Source organism: Polyodon spathula, chromosome 4, assembly GCF_017654505.1.
Source record: "Polyodon spathula isolate WHYD16114869_AA chromosome 4, ASM1765450v1, whole genome shotgun sequence".
Lineage (NCBI taxonomy): Eukaryota > Metazoa > Chordata > Actinopteri > Acipenseriformes > Polyodontidae > Polyodon > Polyodon spathula.
This window is the reverse complement of record NC_054537.1, coordinates 67,684,804-67,691,144: the sequence shown is the minus strand read 5'-3', so window position 1 is coordinate 67,691,144 and position 6,341 is coordinate 67,684,804.

The following is a 6,341-nucleotide window of genomic DNA, read 5'->3' as shown; positions in this document are numbered from 1 at the left end:
ATTTATGGCAATATATTTTCTATAAATACACTATGAGTGGCCTATTAATTCTGTGTAGCCCATAATCCGGGGCAGAATTAAATGACTAATTGTAAACCAAAATTATATTTAACGTTACACTGTATAGCTTGAATTGCAATTACATAATTTAAAAATATTTATTATTAAACTTATTTGTGAAAAGGCTTCCACATTAGTCATCGTAGGGTAGGGTACGGTATTCCTATTAAAGAACGAATAAAAGCGTTCCTTATTGTACACTAATCAATCATACACTTATTTCCCAATGCCTAGTCTATTTTGCGCCGTGATTAATAATGTTATAGGATGAGAGCATTATTAGATCCCAGCGGGGGTGGTCCTGGATGCTTTTAGCTTACTTTAACGGTCAGTTGGGGTTCATTATGAGCCAAAATTGAACAATTTATAAAATCTTGTCTAAACATCTGCCAGCTCCAATGAGCTGATGTCTGAGGGTGGGAATTTTTTGGACCAGTTGAAATGGAAAAAATGAAAAAAAAAAAAGGTCTCTGTCTCTCGTGGGTTTTTTTTTTTTTTTTACTTCAGTAAAAATTGGAGGCCTTTTCACAGTTTTCATTAGTCAAGGCTTTTGCAAATGATCTCAATACCCCGTCCTTAGACACGTTGTTTTGTTGCTGTTGTTTTAAAATTAGTTTAGTATCTAAAACAGTGATCCACACCAATGTATCTATACCGACTGCTTTGTCACGTACCGCAGCTTATATAATCTGAAAAAAAGTACATATTTTTGCGTGTTATTAAATTTATGTAAATATTAATATAATACACAGAGACAACACATAAAAACTGTTTTCTCATGTTTAAAAGCCATAGTTTTGCATAATACAATTTACAGCAAGTATAGGTTTTTAATGTTATACAGACAGAATGTTCTTATAAAGTACATAAGCTAACAACATATGTATATTCACCTTGGCAGGCAATTTCACAGTGTACAATAATTTTCATAGTCTAGAATCAAATGGTAATTATTATTATTATTATTATTATTATTATTATTATTATTATTATTATTATTATTATTATTATTAAATCATTTTTGTTTTATTACATGATTTAAGCGAGAAGATTTTCTAATTAATTTTAAAATGATGATGATACTATGATATTATTATTAATATAATAATAATAATAATAATAATGTTTAGTCTTTTTGTATTTTACGTGATCACATAAATGTATCTTCTTAATCTATGTCTTTCAAATTGCATGGAAAGTCAATAATAAAAATGCACATAGCCTACAACATCAGAAACCAGCGAAGGATATTTTGTTAATGACTAACAATGGGGAAGGGGAAAACTAAATGATCTGAATATTTTACTTGAACAACAATATTATTAATGTAGTCATCCCGTAAGAAGTTAAAAAAAGTGCACTTATTTAGGAAGTGTAGACCTTTATTTAAACGGTATTCAAGACGAATGTTAACTCGTACCTGGGGCTTTTTATCCCACTAAAACTTTTCTTCTAAGCCCACACACCTTTATCGCTGGCTGTTTAATGCTGGAAAGACAAACAAGTCCATCTCCAGTCTGAGAGGTTTCATTAGAGCTGATTTATTGAAATTCAAGCTTTAATCTCAGGTAGGATCCCCAGGGAACTGTGCTGTTGTCAAATTGTACCAGAGGCGGTTTCCACTTTGGGCTGCTTATCGACTCTGCCTTTCTCTGCTCCCTTCAAATGTCAACATTTGTTCTCACTAAAAAGAGTTATTGTTTCTGTAAAACAGCTGACCAGCCGCCTTTGAAAACATGAAAAGAACTTCACCCACCTCTGTTTGATTGGAGACAGAGAGTAAGGTGAAACACAAGCGCCAAGGAGCATGACAAACATAAGCATGTCGCTTAACCCACAGAATTTAGGAAGCAAAACAAGGCTTTTTCATTCTGTCATTCACATTACAAAGGGTACTTATAAAATATATAATGCAATATATGTGGAATTGTGCTTACGTCCTCAGCTAAAATAACTGTAATAATAATAATAATAATAATAATAATAATAATAATAATAATAATAATAATATGTGGTTGTCTAGATTACCTGAAATTAGTTACATTTTTTGTTGAAAAGCATGCTTTTCAAAAAAATCTGTAACTTTTTAGGTTTACAGTTTGTTTTGCAATGTTATTAACTTGAAACACATTTTTTCTAACATTGCATGATAAGCGACCTTAGTCAAAAGAATCGACATCTGTATATCTATATATATATATATATATATATATATATATATATATATCGAGTATTCTTTTACGATATCAAGGAACAAATGGTTTTTTTCCATGAAAAAAAAAATGTATTTATTTTCTTTTTTATTGTTTTTATATGTTTGATTCCTGTCTACAAGCTGGGCATCCTTTTATTGCATTGGCATATACAAGTGGTGGTGAGTTTCATTTCAGAAGTAGACAAAAGCTTAATGCTACGGCTAAATTAAAAACACAAATTAAATGTAATACCATTGTGTTCAAACTGTGCAGCAGGCATATCTGAGCAGGGTAGGTCTATTCAGTTGTATGGCCCTGACAGAAAAAGTAAAGACTCACAATGAAGAAACTCAAATGCACCTTTTACGCTTTGTCCAGTGAGAGTAAACCTTTTTTTTTTTTTTTTTTTTTTTTTTTTTTAAATCTCTGAATTAGCTATTTAAAATAAATTAAAAAATAAAACAAAAGTTGGTGGGCCCTTCGCGACTGCCCGAACACTGACTTAGAAAAATGTACCTCCACACACAATATTTCTCAATACTGTTGCCGTCATATGTTTAATAAAAGTTGCAACAACGTCAACTCTCTCTCTCTCTCTCTCTCTCTCTCTCTCTCTCTCTCTCTCTCTCTCTCTCTCTCTCTCTCTCTCTCTCTCTCTCTCTCTCTCTCTCTCTCTCTCTCTATATATATATATATATATATATATATATATATATATATATATATATATATATATATATATATACTGCAGTGTTTTTTTGATGTTAAAAGCTGATGTAATTTTTGTAACCTGGCCTTTTGTGTTTTGGTCAGATGACATTTAGAAAAAAAATATGTCCCTGTTTTTTACTCAGGATGTGGCATTCTTATCTAATTTTAATAAATAAAGTACAAGTCCGGTTGTTTCTAAATAAAAGTTTATATTACCTGAAACAAAAACACATTGGAAATGTGAAAAAAAGATCAAGTTATCACAAGTGCCCAGCCATTTAAAGTGGAGATAGCATAAACACAAGTCAAGTTTCAAGAAACCATTAGGGCAACCTTCCCAGCACAAAGCAAATAGGCACAACTGTAAAACCGATGGGGGCCAAGGTTGCCCTAATTGTTTCTTCTAACTTGTATCAAAAACACAAGCTAAGTTAGAAGAAGCAATTGAAGCAACCTTGGCCAGCAGCAAGCAAAGAGGCACAACTGTAAAAGCAGTGGGGGTTAAGGTTGCCCCAATTGTTTCTACTAACTTGGCTTGTTTTTTTTTTATTTGGTCTGTTTTTATTGTGCCTGTTGAAAAAACAAGTTAACTGACATTAAAACTCAGAAATCCTATAATATATACAGGCTAACTTCACTATAACAAACCCTTCTTATAACGAACACCCATTTTTAACGATCCCAACAGCAAGAACCAATCTTCTCAATGCAAATTAGCTCTATTAGAACAATTACGTACAGGATCGACCAGGATACAGTAATCTCAGTACTGACTGACACTGAACTTTCTCCAGTGTCAAGTGTGTTATTCTCTCAGTGAAAACAAAGATCGTGGTTGACTAATTCAAAGATAACGCTAATTCAAAGATGACCTATTGTATTACGAATCATGCATGACGAATGCAGTCGTTGCCTATCAAACTTCAACCAGGCAACGGGCGTGAGGAGCATTCTATGCTGGATAGTTTTTTCAAGAGTAAGGACGTGTAATTACTGTATTCAACATGTAAGTGTACATTCTTTCCTTTTTCATTTCTTTACTATTTTCTTTTAAACATACCACAGGTGGGAATTAGTGTTGGTGTAATTTTTATGTGGAAACACATTGTTTTGTGTGCTTTTTGGAGTTGTTATGTTTGATCATATGATTGTTTACAGACGGGCACTCAATTAAGACTTGTTCCCTGCCGGTCTTGTACTTGTCCTCTCTGTGCGTTACCATTGTTGGTAGCGTCACATGACCTGTTTGTTTACTTTCTGTTTTGTGTTTAATAAATCCTACGTGCCTGTTCTGACGTTTCAACTCCAACTCCCTTGTCTCTCTGATGCGGTTATTCACGCATGTGACACGGGTAGCTTGTCACAATACCATTTAAATGTTGACCAATGTGAAAGAATCTTCATAAAAGTTCTACAGTATATATTGATGTTCAATTCAAATTTGCCGTTTTGCCATTATTCTGATACAGAAAAATGCCAAACCCTATTATAGTGAACACCCTGATATAACAAACATTTCTCCAGGTCCCTTGGGGGGCTCGTATAGAGAAGTTAGCCTGTATATATACAGTGGTTTGCAAAAGTATTCACCCCGCCTCAAACTTTTCACATTTTATTTGCACCTGAGCGTACTCCACGACACTTTCAAATTAAACTTTACATGTTGAATCTACACAAACTACTCCACATTGATAAAGTTAAATACGCATATAAATAAGAATATAAATAAGTAAGATTTACAGCGCAAAACAGATGAATCTCAGTTGCATAAGTATTCAATCCCTTTGCTACTGCAGCCCTAAATCAGCTCAGGTGCAAATGATTTGTTTGAAAGGTCACAAAATTAGTGAAATGGTTTCAGCCTTTGTGCACTCAGACTGGTTTAACTTGTAGGCAATTTCCCTCAGATATATAAAGACTTTCAAGCTGCAGCTCACATAGTGATTTAACAAAGCAACTATGAACACCAAGGAGCTTTTGAAACAAGTCAGGAATAAAGTGGTAGAGAGGCACAGAGCAGGAGAAGGGTACAAAAAAATGTCAAAGGTGCTGATTATCCCTCTCAGCACAGTGAAGTCCATCATTAAGAAGTGCAAGATGCATTATATCACCCAGACACTACTCAGATCAGGACGCCCTCCCAAACTGAGCAGCCGGACAAGCTGGAAACTGGTTCAGGATGTCACTCTGAAGCCAACAATGACCTTGAGAGATCTGGAAAATTCTGTGTCTGAGGTTGGAGTCACTGTTCACACATCATCAATAAGCCTGTCTCTGTATGGACGAGTGACAGGAAAGAAGACGACGATTGTATTTACAGTATAATTGTAAATCTCGAAAAATTACTCACTTCTAAATCTTTTGTAGTCATTTTTGTATTACTATAGTATAAATACATGTTAATTTGGATTCATATGTTATTTTTTTTCTGACTATGTGAACGAAAAGAGACACATTTGCCGGTTTTCCCATTGGAAATAGTGATATTTTGAAATATCACTGTCCTGGTCACAAAAGCAAAGTTTGTGGGGAATAATAGCCATTTTCTATACTTTTGAGGCATAAGCAATTAGAAAATAACACTTACTACCCAGGAACAAAAATTGTGTTACATAGTGTTATTTGTAATTCAACAAAATGTGACATTATTAGTAGGGGATGAATACTTTTATAAACAACTGTACGTAAGCATGGATAAAACACCCTGGGGTCTTTTTTTTTTTTTTTTTTTTGTGCGATGTATGCGACTATTGCATTTAAAAATATCAATAAATTGTTTAATATAGATGATACAGATGTCAAAATACATGTGTTCGCTAATATATTTCCATTTTGACAAAACAAGTTAATTGTCATTAAACTTGAATGTCCTGGAATATACATATGCATGGATAAAAGTGCCTGGGGTCAATTCCTGTTGAAACAGGGATAGACAATTCTGTACAACGGTCACTCTGTCGACTGACAGGTAGGCTCGCATTGCAAGGGAGTCCAGTCGGAGTCCCAAGTTAACCGTATTTTGCACCGGTACTAATTGACTCTTGGCATTGTTAAGGCTGACCCGACAGATGCTCCATCACAATCGTTGTGTGGGCCACTGCTCCTTCCTGAGACTGGGAACAGATCAATCAGTCATCCAGGTAGTTCAACTCCCTGATCTCTTTCAGCCGCAAGGGGTCCAGGATGGCAGCCATGCACTTTGATAATGTGCAGGGGTGCTAAGGAGAGGCTGAAACACTTTCCTGAAAGGTGAAGCGGAAATACTTCCTGTGCGTGGGAGGAATAGGGGTGTAAAAATACGTGTCCTTTAGGTCCATGGTGGTAAACTAGTTGCCCGGCCGGACAGATTGCAGAATGTGATGGTGTGTGACCATC